Raw genomic sequence first — 19,494 nt, forward strand, 5'->3', positions numbered from 1 at the left:
CTGGCCTCTGCACTTCCGAAAGTCGCAGGAAAGGTAAGACAGACGCAGACGACGTTGCGAGCAGACGACGTTGCAAAGGAGCAGACGACGCTCAGATAGGGGGTCGCGATCAGCCAATCAGGGCTCGGCGTTCTGACGTCACCGCTACCCCCTGCGCAAGAAGCAGACGAACTTGCCCTCCGCATTGAAATCTTTGCGACTTCTTAACGATCCTTGCGACTTTCTTCCCTACGCACTTTCTAACAACGTATTTGTATACATTGTGTGTACACCTTTTTCAGACACGGGTCTATACACTGCAGTGGTTAAACTTTTTATCGAAATTGGATTCATTATTACCGCCCGCTTTGCATATACTTTTTATCAATGGTATTGTTCAGACTTTGTTGAGGTAAAAGTCTGTACACTGCAGTTGTTACAATGTGTATCAAAATTGAATTGATTTTTATCGCCCGCTATTTATATACTTTTTATCAATGGCAGTCTTCAGAGTTTGTATAGCCATTGTTGATACAAAAGCCTATACACTCCAGTTGTTAAAATATGTATTGAGATTGGATTAATTTTTATAACCCACTTTTTATATACTTTCTATTAATGGTAGTGTTGAGACTTTGTATAGCCTTTGTTGAGACAAAAGCCTATACACTGCAGTTGTTCCCTTATGTGTCAAATTTAGATTAATGTTTTATTCCTCATTCTTATAAACTTTTTTTTTGACATCAGTGGTCTATAAAGCTAAATAACTTGACATATCTTTAATGTATAAACAAGTGAGCTTCTTTTCACTTTCTACGAACAAAGAAATTATAAATACACAATTGGCGGAACTATGTTCTTTTTAGCCAAATGAACAAGATCGAAGCTTACATTGAGACCATATAGAACCACTCTACTGTGTAAAGAGCAACGTCCAAACGATGGGGCCGGAAAGCCTGCTTTGGACAAGACCAGGGTGGACGCTGTTATGGAAGTGCAATCATTCTATTCTTTTGGCCACTATAGATTATTTTCTTTTTTTATATATATATTTTAAAATTGTTGTCGTTTCCGTGTTCCGAAATATCTGCCCCCGAATTTTCTACTTAATCTGACTTTTTTTTTTTCTACTCACCTCCTGTAAACCTTCGCTACATTAGTAGGCTAAAAGTGCAAAATTCGGAGAGCAATATCGCGGAACACACGCTGGTTATTCGAATTACACAAAATGAAAGTCTTGGCATACGACCGCCTCAAAGTTTGTAATAAAAGCATATATCCTAATTATAGTAATTAAAAACCGAAGTTTTTACCGAAGTTTAGTTGATTCGTCCGATAATAGAAATGGTTATATTCCCACCTGGTGTCCGTCAAGCCATATAAACACGCATCGAAAACCGCATTCATATTACTTTTCTTGTTGTTGATTTTTTTAGCTGCGCGAAGTTTTTAAATAAAGGGGGTTATTTAAAAACTTCGCGCAGCTAAAAAAAATCAACAACAAAAAACACTGTGTTGTAACGTTTACTAGAAGAATCTCAGATTCGGGACGAACTTCCTCGTGGAGACAAGAGCGTCCTTTCATACGGTGACTTCTACGGCGCCGTGCGTGACCGTCCCGGGTTGGAACCGGTTTGGAGGAACAAATGGGCGCATCTTTCCCCGTTGCCTCTGGCGGTTGGGGTCCTCATCTCTTTCGAAGAGGGAAGCGACGAAAAGAAGGACAATAGGAAGTTTTCGTAGACCGCGTTGCCCCCTCCGCTAAACGTTCCGCAACGAAGAAGTTGCTACTGCGCCTGCGCGCCGATAGCCTTGACTGTGGAGTTCCCGCTATCGTAGCGGATTGCGGAGGGCCTTGCGGGACGGCGAAAACGATCTACGAAAACTCCCTAATGAGACGACGGCCAGAACGCAAACGCAAGCGAGTCTCTGCGCACGACATTTCGACTATTGAACGAAAGCTGTTCGCAGCGGAGTTAAAAAAAAGTGTTGTTGTTGTTGTACTCAAGTAGCGCCTCATTTGCCAGCAAGAGAAAACAGCTGTAACAGAAAAACTGATGCTGGAAACCCGAGATTACAGCGCTGTGAACACTTGGAACGCCGAAAGAAAAGTGAGTGATTCTTTCTTCTACTAGAACGACAGCATGGAAGTTCACAAGAAAAAGCGCAAGGCGGTTCGGTCACAAGTACGTGACACGGCTAGAAAACGACTTTGAGGCGTTGCTGCAGTCTGCGCAACCCAACAGCGAGGACCTAAAGCTACTCATCGAACGACTGATCCTGGAGCAGGGTGAACGTAGCATCGCCGACGCCACCATCGAACCACTCATTTCGGAGTAAGACGGAGACCTCGAATTCACCCACGTCCTCGAATATGCGGACAAGGTCGTGACACTACATGACGAAGATGAAAAGCCAGCTAAGATGCAGTGCGGAACGCGACAATCCAGCCAACGAGAGTAACCTGATTGGAAGCACTAACAGATCGCTAACAGATCGGCAACGCTGCAGCGAAGTCGAGAATCAAACTCCCAAAATTTGAACTTCTGAAATTCATCGGTGAACGGAAGAAATGGCAGGCCTTTGGGGGAACGCTTCGAGAACGCCACCCATCTGAACTCGGACCTATCGCCGGCGGAAAGGTTCAAGTACCTGCGATCAGCGCTGAGTGGAGCAGCCATTGCCGGCTTAACAGCCCACCACACAGCGGTACTCCGACGCCGTGGACCTCCTGCGGAAGACGTTCGGAAGCCAGGAAGCACTCATCCAAGTCGACATAGAGGGCCTAACGGATATTCCTCATGTGTCGTCGTCACGGAACCCTAAAGGCCTCAGACGTTAGTATGACAACCTACATGCTCGCGAGGACTCAAGGAGTTGGTGGTGAGCGAGGACTCTTTCTGTGCACTGCTCTACCCGGTTTTGCGTTGTGCTCTCCCAGATGACATGCTTCTGGAGTACAACCTAAAGATGGCTGCAATGGACACGGAGGACGACATCAGCCTGGGCCAGCCGCTTTGGATACAAACTATATAGGATTAAATGTCTGAAATTTCCAGAATAAAAGTCTACAGGAGTTCTAGCAAACCTTTTCTATTCACAATGTATCCACCTTTTTATCGCGTTTCTTGAGCTAATTGGCCGACCACTCGGGATCAAAAAGCTGTAGACTGAGGTGTCTGAACTTTGAATAGAAGATCTACAGACATTCTAGCAATATTTGCTATCCACAATGTATCTCCATTTTTAACGACTTTCTTTAGTTAATTGGCACGTCAGTTTCAATACAAAAGGTACACACTAAAACGTCTTAACATTGGATAGAAAGTCTACAGGCATTCCATCTGAATTTTAGACACTTTAGTGTACAGCTTTTCGAAACCCAGTGGTCGGCCAATTAGCTCAAGAAACGCGATAAAAAGTTGGATACAGGTTCAAGAAGTTATCGATTCACTGAATCCTAAATTCTGTATACAAATTGGATACTCCCTCGCTCAATTTTTTTGTAAGGGTTTCCATTTTGTGATAGCATTTTTATTGAAAATTATGTCCGATCGTCGCGCCCCCAGCGAATAAGTTGAGAACTCGCGCTGGCGCGACGCTTGACCAATCGAGCGCTGTGTCCGCGTTCCGCTGGTACATGTTTTTGATCAGCGAAGCGCCAATTGAACAGGAGTTGGAGCCGAACGCTGTCACAGCACTTGTATTTCAGTTCACTTCAAAAATATTTATTGAAAGGAAAGCTCGAGGCCGCAGGAGCTAGTGGGAGATAGGTCAGGGAAAATGGATTCATCAATAATGGCCCGCTATGGCGCTGCCTCGGCTACGAAGCTCCACACTGCGCCCAGCGTTTCTCTCTGTCGCCCGCGCGGCCGGATCCATCACGGTGTTAGCGGCGGATCTCTTCGAGTCCTATAAGCACTCCCAGACGAGGAGGAGGGGTGTTGGGACCGCTTCACGCCTGGCGAAGTACCGAGCTGGTAGGGCGTCCTCTGTGGTGCCTTCGCCATGCGGGCTGATATCTTGGGTCGGTTGGCGGTCACGGCTGCGCCATCGAGCGACAACGACGTCCGTGCACGCGTATGCCCCTACGCTCCCAGGTTGAGGAACGCTTGTCCGCCTTGTGGTAGGCCCGGGGGTGCAAGTCGTCGCAGTTGGGTACCGTGGAGAGGGAGCCTGCAGTCTTTGCTGAAGGCGGCTCTGACGTTCCTCCTCGGGGTCTTTTTATTTATTTTTTTTATTTTTTTTTTATTTATTCATACTGTTAGCCCGTTGGGGCTGTTACAGGAGTGCAACAGTACACAAATTAGACCAATACGCAATACATATGAAGGCACATTTTTGAAGACTACAACTCACGAAAGACAAGAGTACACTATTTTGGTAAGTCACGCTGAATACACAACAAAACCAACATTTTGAAGTATAATATCTTCTCACTGCTAAAATTTACAAGAGCGTATGCTGCTGAGCGCGCAAAACAACATCGAACAAAGGCAAATAAAAAAAAGGACAAGAACACATGAGCAGATAATAAACTGAGTCCCGGAAGCCCCAATCCATTCAATTATCAAAAACACATAATCGAAATTATGCACTGCCAGAGGGAAAGGTTCGTTAATACTGGCTATACAATTTAGATATGCATGTTTCTAAAGAATCTAGGGTTTTAATACTATTTCTTCGGGGAGGTTGTTCCACTCTGGTATAGTTCTTGGAAGGAGAGAATACTTATACGTATCATTATTTGGCTTCTTTAAATTAATTTGACATAAATGAGTACTTTTTAGAGGCCTAGATACACGGGGTGTTATATTGTTACTTGTATTAAGGTTAAACATTTGATTTGTCAAAGAGTAGGAATTTTAAACGAGCTATTTTCCGGCGATCAGAAAAGAGTGGAAAACTTAGCTGTTTAAGCATTTCATTTACTGATTCTGTTCTTCGATACTTCGACAGTACAAGCCTAGCAGACATTCTTTGCACCCTTTCTAGTTTGCTCATTTGGTAACTTCTAAAAGGATCCCAGATAACAGAAGCGTATTCTAAAGTTGGTCGTATTAACGTTTTGTATGCAGTTAATTTTGTTTCAGGTGGAACGTACTCAGGGTTGCGCTTAAGAAACCAGAGCTTCTTTTTTTGGCTGCGGAGCAGATGTCCATGTGTGCGTTCCAGTTTAGATCAGAAGATATTGTAACGCCCGGATACTTAAATTGAGGGACTTGAGTCAGAGGACGGTTCTCAAATTCGTACACAAATGGAAGAACGTTTTTCTTTTTGGTAGTTGTCACAGAAAAGACTGTCTTGTCACAATTAATTTTCATTTTACATTGCTTACACCATTTTTGTACTTGCTGTAAAGAGTAGTTTAACTGTACCTGATCATGGTGACATGAGACATTCGCATACAACAAGCAGTCATCTGTGAACAACCGAATATTAGGCGCTACCTTTTCCGTAATGTCGTTTCTATAACACAAAAATAATAGGGCCCCAATACAGACGCCTGGGGAACACCGGAGGGTACACTTACAATAGCTGAATACTTTTTGTTTACTTGCACAAACTGTATTCGATTTGTGAGGCAGGCTTTAATCCACAAAACAATGCTTTCATTTACCCCCAGGTTTTGTAATTTGTGAACAAGTTCAAAATGAGGTACCCGATCAAAGGCTTTCGATAGGTCTAAACATATCGCATCAATTTGCCCTTTATTATTAACAGCTTTGGCAAAGTCATGTACAGCTTCAGCAAGCTGCGTTAGAGTCGACAGCGACTTTCAAAACCCATATTGGTTAAAAAAAAAATATGTTTGAATCCTCAAGAAACCTACAAGCTCTATAGATACAATATGCTCAAGTATCTTACAACAAGCACACGTCAGCGATATTGGTCTGTAATTTTCAACCGAATGCTTATCTCCAGATTTGTGCACTGGTACGACTCTCGCTGTCAGCCAGTCCGAAGGTACTTGATGCCGCTCTGAACTTGCACTGAAAATAACGAGTAGATACTTGTACTCCCACTCTGCGTAACGCTTTAAGAATGCAGTAAGAATTTTGTCTGGTCCCGGCGATTTTTTTGTGGCGATCTCTAGTAGTAAAGCAAGAATAGCCTGCTCGGATATAATCAGATCTGGCATAGCCGGGAGCCGTGCGCCTCTTATGTCGTCAACATTTTCATCTCTGTTGTCACTATCTAGAAAAACAGATTGAAAAAAAAAGTATTAAACACGTTTGCCATTCTGGCGGGATCAGTTGTGATACGGTCATTATCGGTGACATATTCCACACCCACCCATGACGGCGCGAGAATGTTTGTGCTGATGTCCTCATAAATTCAAGCATGGATTATGAAAAATACTTCTCCTTCGCATCTTTTAGTTTATATTTTAAGGTACGCGATAGTTCTTGGATAAGTGTAGTATCACGAGTTTCTTTTTTCTTTTTTTCTTTTTTTTCTTGCGGTTGCAGGCTATCTTACGTTTGAGTTGAATGGTTTCTCGGGTCGCCCACGGGTTTTGTATTGTCACGCGCTTAACCCCCTTCGGAACAAATATATCCAGACAGTAGAAAACTTCACTTTTAAATTGGTTCCATAGTTCATTTAAATCTTCCACGCCCTCCAGAGAAGAAAGTCTTAATGACCCAACGCGATTAACTGCGTCGCGCCGCAGTTAATCGCGTTGGGTCATCTGGGCCTCGGTGTGTGGTTAGCCACCGAACCCGGTATGTTACGTGCGCGACGGGTGTCGTGTATCTGATCCCTTTGTCGTGTGGCTGCAGGATGTACAGTCAGCACGGAATGAAACCCGAGCGCCGGAACGCGTGGCCATCGATACAGGCTGCTCCACCTGGAGGGCCCCTGAGAACTAATGAAAATGCACCTGGGTGCAAGGGTGCGGGACCTACTAAGATATCGTCAACCCTCGCGCTGGGCGTCTGGGACTTTCGCGTTTCGCCGGTGGCGCGCTGTAACCGCCGTCACTCGGGGTGCTTTTGTGTCGCCGCACTGTCGCCCGGTCCACACCGGGCGGCCGCTTAAGCTGGCTATAACTGTTTGCGATAGGCCCTGCTAAGACAGGGTAATGAATTTATTCTGCTCCGGAATTGATACGCCTGGCATATCGGTGGTTACCGAAGAGAGCCACAGCGAGCAATTTCTCGATTTTTTTTAAGAATCGACTGATAACCTCGCACGAAAAAATGCGCATTGCTCATAAAACCGAGGCATCCGCGTCGGTCTGTTGCAGCATTTTTTTTTTTTTTTCATAAAGAATATGGGTGTGCGAATAAACAAAATTTATTTCGCGTTCATGAAGTTTCACTATTTCTCAGAAACCGCGCGTGGCACGTTATTTTCGGTGACACGTCATCGAGCACTACGGGTCTTCTGTGCACGAAATGTTTTAACTTTAATTTCGCCCTTGCGATACGCAAAGTGATAATAGACAGTTTTAGTCTAGCGTTGCTGGCTCTTGCGTACGCAATACGCAATAGTATAGCGTACGCTAAAAATGATCTGCTCGGACCGAATTTAGTTGTGCGTTACGTTTTCGAGTGAGCACCGCGCGTGATCGGTTAAATTTGCTAGAGCCGTAGAATTCCGCGTGCTTATAGCGCAACCATGCTCCTGGAAAGAAATGCTGAAAAAGAAAAAGTGTCCAATCATTTTATTTCAGATTAAACCAAGCCACAGCTGCCTCGTCAAGCGCGCTTTTCTGCGGGGTACAGAGGCTACGAGTGCGTAGCCAATTTCGATCACGGAGCCTCCGTCACTCGTCCCGTGGAAACGGCACATTTGATCAATGCTAACGCGGAATGAAATTCATGACCCTGATGTCCAGCGCATAGCGAGAACTTCGGCCATTTCTTTTAGAGTCGTTCGTCCGTCGGCGATGAACTGTGGGAATAGGCTAGCGTTGAGCAGATCGCAGCGTCGACACACACTGCGAGCGGTGAACATTTCCACTGTGCACTCCTCCAGCTGCAGGGCGATCTGATTCGACCGCGGTAGGTCCCAGAAAGAATCGCCGAACTGAACACCACGCGATTTCACGTAACACAGAACTTCGAAAACACCACGTCGCCCTTGCTGCGCCATTCGAGGCAACTCCCATCTTGAAACTGGCGCTCTCGTTGGGTCCGACATCTCTCGAGAGCATCCCGCAAGACTCGCTAGCCAGCAACGCAAAATCCCCAGCGTTGCGTGCGTACGCAATACGCTAGTCCTTCTATTGCGTTCTGCGCATGCGCACTCACGACCCGCAATCTCTTTGCGTACGCAAAGCTATAGCGTACGGTCCACTAAAACTGTCTAATGAACGACAGCGCTGAAGAGATATCGCTGGGGATCCGATACACAAAGCGAGTGACAGTGCTTTTTGTATCGAATGTGACGGCGCTTACAGCGCGCCACCGGCGAAGCGCGGAACTCCCAGACGCGCCGCGCGATGGTCGAGCTCATCTTAGTAGGCCCCGCACTCTCGAACCCCGGGGCATTTCCATTAGTTCTCAGGGGCCCTCCAGGTGGAGCAGGCTGTATCAGCGGCCACGCGTTCCGGCGTTCGGGTTTCATTTCGTGCTGATTGTTACATAGGTCAGACGGGGAGGTGTGTCAATGTTAGGGCCAGGGAGTACTCCCTTTCCCTTCGGTCATCAACGTCGGGACACCTTGCAGTTCACCGCGATAGGTGTTCGTGTTCTCCGGTTTTCACGGAGATTAAGATTGTGGCTCGTCACCTCAACAAAGTGACTAGAGAAATTGATTAGGCGTTTTTTATTTCTACCTACGGAGCGGACACGTGTCTTAGTGCCCCGTCTGCGGCTTTGGCGGATGACGAAGTGCCTTTCATTAAGAAATTCGGCAGATTTGTTCAAGTGCTCGGGCGTGCCTCAAGGGGGTGGATTATGTTTGATATATCTTGCATCTTTTATGTTTTCCTTTCTGTTCCTCGCAAGAATAAACTTCAGTTGCCAGTCAGCGCTGTGTTCGTTCCCTCCTCGTTCTTGTCCCTTGTCTTTTTCGCGCTGTTTCCAAGTTTGTCCTGGGCCGGTTTGCTCATCTTGCGGCCGCGGCTGCGGCTGCGGCCAAGAGGGATTTTTATGTCACGTGACTAGCTCCATGGGGACAAGGAAGTACCTAGCGTCCCTGCCGAATGGCGGTGAAATCCCTATCGCTTCAAGTACAAAAGCCTAATTTCGCTCGCAGAAACTGACTGCAGGGACTTTCAACTGGAGTCCAATTGACCGCCCCTTTATACTGTAGGAGCGGCAGGTAAAGTTACGGCCAGGGAGGGTAAACATGAGCCAAAATAAAGCGAAAACCACGCGAGATAAAAGCGATGGCAGCATATTTATATACCTCCGCCACCGCCGGTAGCTCGCGCGAGGGGTTAGAGCGCCGGTACTTGTCGTCGCGGCGTGAAAGTCTCGGGTTCAAATCGCGCCAGACACTCAGTCATTTTTTCCCCTTGTATTTGACTGCCCTCCCACTAAGAATGCAGACAAGGCCTTATGAGCCCTATAATATCATTGGATGGGTAGTTCTGAGTCTTCTGACTCACCAGTTCGTTGTTCATGACCTCGGAAGCGCGCATACATGTCTCTGGCTTTCTTTACCAACTTCCGCTACGCCTCCTGCATCTGCCGTGCACTCCGCGGAAAGTTGACAATATCGTCCCTTGCCCGTCTCTTCGTTCGCCAGGTAACTGTGCTGCTGGATTTCTCTAGAATTTGTTGGTTCCATTTTCCAACTGGTCTAATTAATTCCATTTGTTGATCCAAAGCCATTTTAGGTGTTTGTGTTAGAGAGATAGTTAGCGATGTCGACGCCTGATTCATTTTTGCATTCGTTTGTGATCGTCTGCTATTCTAACTAAAAATCATCGAGTAATGTGTTAATTTTACAAAACGATTGCCACGGCAAAATGTAAATAGTAAACATACACCTTTTATCACATTTTATGCAAGTAAAGGTATGATCTTTTTTTATTTCGGTTTCATGACTTTCTCCTTTCCCAGATGTTTGACTTGCTGCCTTGCCTGTAGGATTTCGCTCAATCAATGCATCTACAGCTGCTAGCCTTCTTTTTTTTTCTGTTTGCTTATTTTGCGGAAGTTTTTTTTTTCTTAAGTTGTCACAGCTGCAGTCTTTATTAGTACTAAATAGGCGCCTCCTGTTATTCAAAAGAGTCATAGCAAGAGCGTTGTATATTTAAAAACACATAAAACTGTAGTTGCTGGGGAAAGGAGGCTTGTTTCGGCTCCGTTCGTGTGAAAGTCATACCGATGTTGTTATCTTGGTTTCCTTTTAGTGAACATAATGAAACGATTGTATTAGCGCGCAAGTGGATGATACGTAAAAAAGATCACAGATAAAAAGTTAGACATGCGCAAAATAAAAAAAATTAAAAAAGTAAAAGAGAAGTTCTTAGCGCGATTTCAACCCGGGACTTTCACGCCGCGACAAGTACCGGCGCTCTAACCCCTCGACCACAGTAAAGGGCGCGAGCCACCGGCGCTGGCGGAGGTATATAAATATACTGCCACCGCTTTTATCTCGCGTGATTTTTTCTTTATTTTGGATTATATTTACCCTCCCTGGCCGTAAATTTACCTGCCGCTCCTACAGTATAAAGGGACAGTCAATTGGACTCCAGCTGAAAGTCCATGCAGTCAATTTCTGCGAGCGAAATTAGGCTTTTCTGCTTGAAGTGACACGGATTTCTCCGCCATTCGGCAGGGACGCTAGGTACTTCCTTGTCTCCATGGAGCTGGTCACGTGACATAAAAATCCCTCTTAGCCGCAGCCGCAGCCGCGGCCGCAAGATGAGCAAACCGCCCCTGGAGTTTCTCGGACAGGTTGACCATGTGACGGTCCGGCGTTGGGGAGTCGCCTTCCACCACAAAACCTCTCGTTTAGCCGTCCGCCGCCACCAAACGCGGTCGACCAGCGGGGTGGGCGCCCCGTCGGTGCCTGCAGGCTAACCCAGGAGGACCCTGAAGCGTTTTCAGTCGGTATAGTGCGCTCGTTTCTTCCGCTCCTGCTGGCCACGGTGGAGATGAATCCAGATTGGATGGTACTCCTTACTCCACGCTGTACGTTCGCTAGACTACCGAGCCACGTCGTCGGCCGTCGCCCATGGTGTCGCGCTGTCCTTGGTTCTCGGCTTGACGAGTTGGTATGCCGAGGTAGTTGGCCAGCTGGAGTTCCATCTCATCGGCCTCCTCGAGTAGATATCTTCCGCGGCCTCGCGACCACGGATACCCGGAAGCCACGTGTTCGGTGTTGATGACTCTAGCGAACACAGTGGCGTCATGCGTTGGCGACTGTCTGTCTGGTAGTGCCGGTGCGTACGTATACGAGGACGCTACGATAAGGTTGCGGCGTCCGAGGCGCAGTCAGCCGGCTACTACCTCTTGCACTTCGGTCCCGAGGGCAGTGGTGGGGATTTGGCAGTGCGGTAAGGTCCTGAGAACGTACAGGACCGTTTGACATTCAACGACGGTCTGTGCCAAGTCGAAATGAGATGTTCGTGCACTGCTGTGCGTCGTGTGTGCGCGGTATCCTTGCAGGGACCGCCAGCGGTGCCCAAGGGATACTGAACCGAAATTTGAATTTCGCAAAATAAGGCTCTAGAAGCGTTGAACGGGACTCTACGAACTCCGAAACATTGCTCGTACATCGATATCTCAAACGGATGGCTGCACTTTTCGAAAAGAAGGGCGCGATCAAGCGAGGCCTCTGACATCACTGTCCTCCGGGAGAATTTGAGAATGAGGGGGAGCGGCCTCGCTTCTCTCCTCCTCGCTTCGGTTCACCAGCTCGACACGGGACGTAGTGAGGAGGAGAGGGAATAAGAATCGTGACGTCCCTTGCCTTGTCGGCCTCGTCGGCCGGGTTCAGTCGGGCACTTCTTTTCTAAAAATATGGCGATCCGTTAAAGATATCGCTGTATGAGTGATGTTTTTGGGTTTTGCATCGTCCCGCCTATCTGTCCAGCCTTGTTTTGTGAGTTCAAAATTTCGGTTCAGTATCCCTTTAAGGCGCATTCCCACCGGCGATGTAAGCAGTCGTGCGACGCGACTAGATCGCATCGCAAAAAAATTAGATGGTCACACCGGCGTGCGCGATGAGCGAGTCCAACGCCTTCGTTGGCGAGTCGTTTCTCGAAAACTCTCGCTCCGAACGCCGTTGATTGGCTCAGCCACTCCGCGACTAGATCGCATCGCAAAAAAGTCGGGTCGAGAGGCGACTGCTCAAATCGCGTCGCTTTTTGCCCGCGATGGTCGCTTTTGCGATGAAAGTTATCGCGCGACTAGATCGCATCGCCGGTGGGAACGCGCCTTTAGTCTTCTGCAGCAGGACCGCCAGCGGACTGCGGTCCCCGGAGGCGCTCGTTGAGCCCGGCTGCGGCCCCCCGCAAGCCGCGACAGTTCCACTGCACTCTCGAAAAAAAAGGGCATATACTTACACGTCTTGTCCCATTTACGACACCCCAAAACTTTAGTTCGACGTATACAGCGGACTGTCGCCGAACAGACAGCCCCAACTTTTAAGAAGGGCTTGAGAACGGTGATATATGAGTAAACGGCTAAAGTACGTATCAAAGACACTGAGTTTTTACAGTAGGGCCAAGAAAACCCCGATTACTTTTGTTCTGGTCAGTAACACGTACACTAGCTATTTTAATAAGTTGTACCTCGAGCTATCAAGTCGCTCGTGAAAGTTTGTATACCGTCGGTTCGACGTAAGCACGCTGTACGTCGAACTGAAGGGGCGTAAGAATATATCCTTTTTTTTTTTTCTTGCGAGAGTGTGCAGGAGCATAGGGTTTACTGCCTCTGGCCATGGTTGGTGATCGGGGTGGCAGTCTCAGTCGACTTGAGGCCGGGCGTCGGCTCAGCGGCGGCGATGCCTTAGGGGTCATGTGATGTAAGGATGTCATCCATATAGAAAGGTCGGAAGGGGCCTCGTCGGTGTGAGGTCGGTGAACGAGAGCGTAGACGTTCTTGTAACTCACGGTACCGTCGTTGGTGTGCTTCCTCGAAGTGTCAGTTATGATCAGTAAGGACTTGGGGAAGTCGCTTCTGAAGGGCTACCAGAATATGGGTCGGTACGAATCGATTTCATCTTGCAGTTTTCTTATGTGCTCTGGTAGGTGTGACTGTTTTGGGGCCGCAGCAGGGCGTTTCAATTGTGGCTGCTCCGCTGAGACGGAGTCGGTTCGGATGGCCACCGTAAACCTCGCGGTTTGGTCACTGATCGCCATACGTCTTGGCCTTTCCGAAATTCTCGGGTTGGTTGTCCAACGGGGCCGCGCTGCACCTTCAGTCTTTTGTGTGGGCGGTAGTGACAAAAACTCCGCTTTACTCGTGACGTTGGATACAGTGGCTTGTGCGCCGGGGCCTTGAGTTCGACGAGCGCCGGCTTGACCTTTTCGGGAGTCGGATCCTACGTTGTGCGGTCCTCCGAGCGGCACAAATTGCAGTACGCCGTCTCGTTCAGGCAGGCTTCAGTCTTGTGTTCCTTGCCTCAGGAAGCACACACTGCCATGTTGAGGCAGTGCCTTTCCCAATGCACGTGTTTGTGATATCGGTAGCAGACCAGCGCGCGAGGCACGTAAGGCCTTAATTAAGGCGCACGGCTCGAAGTGATTCCGCACTGTCTTCGGTGGAAAGGTGGTGTCAAATGCAATTAGGGCATAGTTGGTCTTGCCCAGCCGTCAGACTCTGATGTCCAGAATTTGGACAGATTCACGAGTAGCGGTGATCCGCAGGTCGTCGACAGTGTCGCTCGAGTCCACCCGAACTGCCCCCCGGGAGGTGCGCCGTGGTCGGAGCTGTGCCTCGAGTTCAAATGTGTGCCCGTCGATGGTCATGCGACACATACTGCACAGTCGTGGGGCGCGGCCGGTTTCGATACATAACGCAATAGTCGCGGAATTACTGCGTTGATCGATGTGGGCCAATGTTAGGGTGTTTGGTGAGTGGTGCGGGCACTGTGGGGCGGCTTGGGCAATGACTGCTGCCAGGCGGCGTCGCGGGGTGCTCGAGATGCTGTGTCGTTCTCGGGGCGGATCAACACCGTAAATTTCTGTTTTGACATGCGAGAGACTTCCGCTTCCGTATACGTGGCTTGCACATGACATCATTTTCGATGCCCTCCAGAGAAAAGGGGAAGAAGGAGCTCCCCGCTTATCAGGAGCCTCCCGGATAAGCACAGACGTCGCTGTTCTCCTCCCAGAAGATTATAGAAGATAACCTGTCACTCAAAATTCTTACAAAAGCAGCTTACCTCTCCTCCTTTTACTTGGTGTTCAAAAGTATGCGATGTGACGTCAGTGCAAGGGGCCTATACGGCGTGGCCGCGAGCGGCGGTGACGGGAGGGAGTCGTCCAGCTCTCGCTGTCTTCATCTTCCGAAACCGGTGGAATCGTGTCTGGTGTCGCGAATATGCTTTGGGATTCGTCAGGAGAATACCTGTATACGTAACGAGTTACACGTAGCTGATTCCTTGTAATCACTTGCAATCTAGGTAACTTTTTTAAGGCTTCAATTACTTTTATTTTCTGCGGCAACATTCGCTGTAATTCAATTACCATTTTTTCTGCAATCAATTACAAGTAATCAATTATATGTTTCTGAAAGAGCTAAACTTATTCAGTCGAGTGCTTTCTACGTACAAAATCGCTCTGTCGGTCCGTGCATCACTCGTGTGTGCTGCAGCAACATTGAACACTGTCTAAACAGTGTCCAACTTCGACTTCGCCTGAGGCGTCCGTCGAAACACTGCGCAACCACGAACTGGTACGCAAAGTGTTTGTGCGCTCCAACACCGCTTTTGCGAAATGCGGGGGCTGCGGCCCATGAGACCCAATAAGAGCGTAGAAGCGAAACAGCACTTCATGGCCGAGGCCACGGAGGCCTCGTTAGCCTCTCTTAATTATCTCCTCCACCCCAAAAACACCGGACGAGCAGCATTTCTTTGCAAAGCTACGCATCCCCCCCCCCCCCCCCCCCAAAATGAAGAAATGAAAGACATTAATGAATAAGGGACAAAGCAACAATAATATCGCAACGTACAGCTTGCAGCTCGCACTAGTCCATTAGAGTGACTGCGTCGCGGCACGGCGCCACTGTACTACGTGTCTTTTATCACCTGACCTCGCTATCTGTGTACGAACGGGAGCGTGGTCACGTGGCGAAATATGACAGGTCCATGAACCACGTAGCCGCATTCTCAGCATAGGGGCGAACAGAGTCGCTTCACCCCTAAGCTGACGGTGCGGTGGAAGCCAGGCGCTCGTTGGACCAGTCATGTGTCTATCTATCACCAAGTGATATCGCTCCCGTCCATACCCACGGCGAGAATGAGTGGGGTCATGTGACGAAAGCGATGCGGTTGATTGGTCCGCCGAGTGCGAGTAGCTCCCACCGCGTGATCAGCTTACGGGTGAGTGGCTTCCATGGATACGACAGTCGCGGATAGAGTCCAGTCAGCGTATCGAATCGTTCCACGCTTCGATTCGCTTGCCAAACGCACCGAATGCAGTCCGATCCGATCCGTTTGAAGGGGTTGGTTCGAGATTCTCAAACCGAATCGAGACCTCCATGGAAACTCTAGCGAATCGAATCGAGTGTCTGAAGGATCGGTGAAAGGGGGGGAAGAAGGGAGGGGCGGAAGGCCCCTCCCTTCTTCTTCCCCTTTTTCACTCCCCTCCGCCTTGTGTTATCGTCCAGACCGCATCGTCGCCGATAGGCTCCACTAATCTCCCCCGCCCCAAGAAAAGAACGGACAGGTCACGTGGGGTGCGCTGTAATAATCACTCGACGTGAGGTGTCGCCACCGGTCGATTCGAATTCATGTAAACGAAGTAGTTAAATTAATTAAATGTGCTAACTCAATTCGATCCGCTACGGTCGCTTCCAGGTAAACGTAGCCAATGATGTATCGGCTGTGCTCCGGCTAAGCTCCGGCACGGTCCGTTCCCACTTGTCCTCCCAGTTCTCCCCTACAAAAAACACGAACAAAAACTTCAACATCTTGTAAACCCTGAGATGGGGAACGATAAAAAAAACGGACAAACTTGTGTTCCTCCGTTTTTCTTTTTTTTTTTTTTTTTTTTTTATTGTTCCCCATCTCAGGGTTTACAAGATGTCGATTGATTACCAGCTCGCCTGCACTCTCTCACTGCTTACAAAAACTTGTTTTTCGTTTGTTTTTTTTTAGGGGAAAGGGGAGGGAGGGGGGGGAGGGGATCAGCGTGCACAAGATCTTGCACGTTTTGGTGCGCACAAATATGGAGAATACAGCCTAAGGCTTTGTTTTGTGATTGACTGTAACTTAGGGATAGTACTAACTCGGTTGTACCAAACGTTCTGTCTAGAATATCGTTATTGGTTTGTGTGCAGAAATCGGTAAATAGGATATTATGCTATGAGGTACTTCGCTATCGCGGGAAGCTGGTCTTAGGTGGGGTAAAATTTGCTACATGCAAGAGTATCGCTTCTCGGCCTTTTGGCTAAGATCAATGATAGTATCTGTTCTTATCAGCTTAATATCTGATATGGGCCTAATTGGTCCAAAGATATTAAACTTATTTTTGTAAGCGGTGTTCCTGCGAAGCTTGCTTCTAGGACGCCAGGGTTAGCCCGGTATTGCACTACTTCCGGGAGTGACCCGTCCCCTTTAGGGGAAAATAATAAATTACAAAATCAGATCATGGTTCATGTGGTGTATGTGCCATGCATGGCTCTCGAATGCTATCTTGAATGGGGAAAGCGTTACTATACTCGATTTCGTACTAACGTGGAACGCTGTCAAAACTACCGGCGCGAGCGTGTGGCTTCATATATGGTTTTGTTTGCGCGAGAACGCGTGCAAATGATCAACGAGATCAAGCCCCATGCTAGCGCCAGCAACTTTGACCAGCGTTACGTCGGGGGGGCCGTCGATGTAGTGCCGGACGTCAGTACGTCGGTTTCTTCCTACGGTAATATTCCAAATACTCCGGGCCAAGGAATTTCGGGTCCTGGGCAAGGGTTGTTTATAAAGCCCATAATGATTATGATAATAATATGAACTATGATGATGGTCAATGTCTGAATCCCAACCCCCTTATGAAATACAGATATGGTACATTTTAGGATACGTCTTGGGCAGTTTCGATACCGGTGGATTCCCTTATTATCAAATTATATGTTTCACGACATGCAAATAAAGTGGGGGAAATTGGTGGTTAGAGGCTACTTCGAAAATAGTCGATCGCTCTAGCCAGGGACGGCGCCAAGGGGATGCGAGGGGTGGCGGGCGCCTCCCCTAAAATTTCTTCTGCCACCCCAAGATGAAGCCGCTTTGTACACAAATAATTGCCTACGACGTCGGCTTGAAGACCCGGTGTAACGAGTGTCTAGACTTTAGAGCCGTTCATGCGTTTTTTTTCTTTTTTTTTTTTCTATTAACTTCCAGTTACTGGAAGTCGTACCGCGGGTAGGGTGCCTTCATGTCTCCCTAACCGCAGGCGAGTAAGCTAGGGAGCACATGAAGGCACTCTAGAGTAAGCTATCAAGCGCTTTAGAAAAAGAAGCTCCCCTTTGTGACGCCTGCTGGCTTTTCTCTCCGTATTCTGCTCTGTGGTGCTTATCTTAGCGGAGACCGGAGACGTGAACGAAGGGGAGCTTATGGTGAATTCCGCGCGCAGATCTCGAGCGCTCCAAAAGCGCTCCATTTGGAGCGCGCATATTCCGCTCGCAGATCTGGCTCAAGTTGGTCATCTTCCGCTCGTAGATCTCTGGCAGCGCCCGCTCCACGGAGCGCCCCAAACTCCGCCGAACTTGCTCTGCAGGGTTTCACAGATCTCTCCGGAAGTTGACAGAGCGGCCCACGTGATTTCCGTCTAAATCGGCGGTGCGCATGCGCGGCGAGGTTGGAGAGATCGGCGGGCCGGTCGGGTCGTGGAGTTGGATCTGTTCGTGTGCGTCAGTTGTTTACTCTGGAATGTGACGGCTCCAACGCTTCTACTTCGCGTAGATCAGGGATAAAAAGCCGGGAATGTGGAGCGTGGCAAATCGTAAGCGCTGACTCTGTGATCGCAAGAGGAAGAACGAGAAAAGGAACGACAGAAAAGCCGGAGGCGGACGCAAGGTTAGGCCTATTCATTCTGCAGCCAGTGATTGCTTACATTTTTGCACTGCATTCCGTCGACGTTTTCCCGTGAAATAAAGCAAGAAGTGGTTAGGCAACGACCGCGCAAGTGATGGTTTGTTACCTCTGTGTTTATTAAAGTCGTACTACAAATCTGAACTCCACCGCTGGCAATCGCTGTCCGTGCCCCGCCGCTTCGAGGCGGCCGAAAGGTATGTGACGGTGCCGAACGCGGACGTCTTCGTTATTTGTGACATGGGCGCCGTGGTACGTACGTAGAATTTCGCCCGGTCTGTGTCGCGTGTTACTTCTGCAGCTAAGCAGTGACAGTCGTCACTGGTCGTCGGAAAGATCAGCCGGCTGAGGCGTCGGTGGGCTGGTCAAGTTCGAGCAGCGGCCATTTTGTACGGCGGAGGGAAAAGGGGTGGGAAGGGGTGTGGGGGAGGTCGCTCCAAAAATGCAAGTATATCTTCCCCTCGTCGATTCGGAGCGGGTCCCACGGGGCGGAATTTTGCCTCCCTCGCGGATTTTGGAAAGCGCTCCAGATCTACGAGTGGAATTCACCATTAGTTAAAGTCGAGGTCATGGGGAATTCCGGACTGTCTCAGAAAGGGAAGCAAAACCTGGTTGTGAGTCTGAGCACAGGGGGCAGAGGTCCCTGCTGTAATACCCTCCCCCCCCCCCCCCCCCCCCCCCCCCGTCTTCCTCCTCGTGTCTCCGCATTTCCCTTTTCAATGAGCACACCGCATAAGCTATCTTCCATAAGCCCGTGGGCGACAGCACCTTAAAGCAACCGCCCCTCCCCCTCCCCCCCCCCCCCCCCAAATTTGGTTCGCCTCCCCACCGCCCCCCCATTATGAAGATCCTGGCGCCGTCCCTGGCTCTAGCTCTTGTATAGAAAAATTTTGGGGTGCAAACCAACGAACGAATCGAGAAAACAATAAGGGTCGCGCACATTGGCCAGCTCCCTCCATAAGGCCTCGCAAACTTCAGTTGACAATGGTGACTCCGCGTTCCTAGGAACGTGTTCGACCAGGTCTAAAACCTTAATTATACACTAATGTATCCACCGTTCCTCATGATGCTGAGTTATATGAGTGACACAGGTGACCCCTTTGCTGTAGAGTATGGGTATTCAATCTCAAACTTTATGGCTAAGGGGCTCAAGGCGAGAAAATGAACAAGTATCGTATATATATACATACATATATATATATATATATATATATATATATATATATATATATATATTAGAAAAATGCCTATATAGGCACTTAGATGCAAAAATACGGTGGAAATAAGAAAAGGAATTCGAGGTTTATTCGTGGAAAACACTGTTGCCAATAACCTGAGTAATGCAGATGAATA

General features: G+C 48.5%; 1 protein-coding gene and 1 non-coding gene across 2 annotated transcripts in view; both read left to right on the forward strand.

Moving 5' to 3' along the window:
* The window catches only part of LOC8032395 (transcription factor SOX-10), a 60,550-nt gene that overhangs the window by 11,632 nt on the left and 29,424 nt on the right, over positions 1–19,494 (forward strand). The gene's annotated exons all lie outside the window — the stretch shown is intronic.
* LOC115311834 lies at positions 16,485–16,671 on the forward strand. Its single transcript, XR_003917108.2, has one exon. It is a non-coding gene; the product is annotated as a U2 spliceosomal RNA (small nuclear RNA).

This window comes from Ixodes scapularis, unplaced genomic scaffold (assembly GCF_016920785.2).
Source record: "Ixodes scapularis isolate PalLabHiFi unplaced genomic scaffold, ASM1692078v2 PGA_scaffold6__148_contigs__length_123643588, whole genome shotgun sequence".
Taxonomy (NCBI): Eukaryota; Metazoa; Arthropoda; class Arachnida; order Ixodida; family Ixodidae; genus Ixodes; species Ixodes scapularis.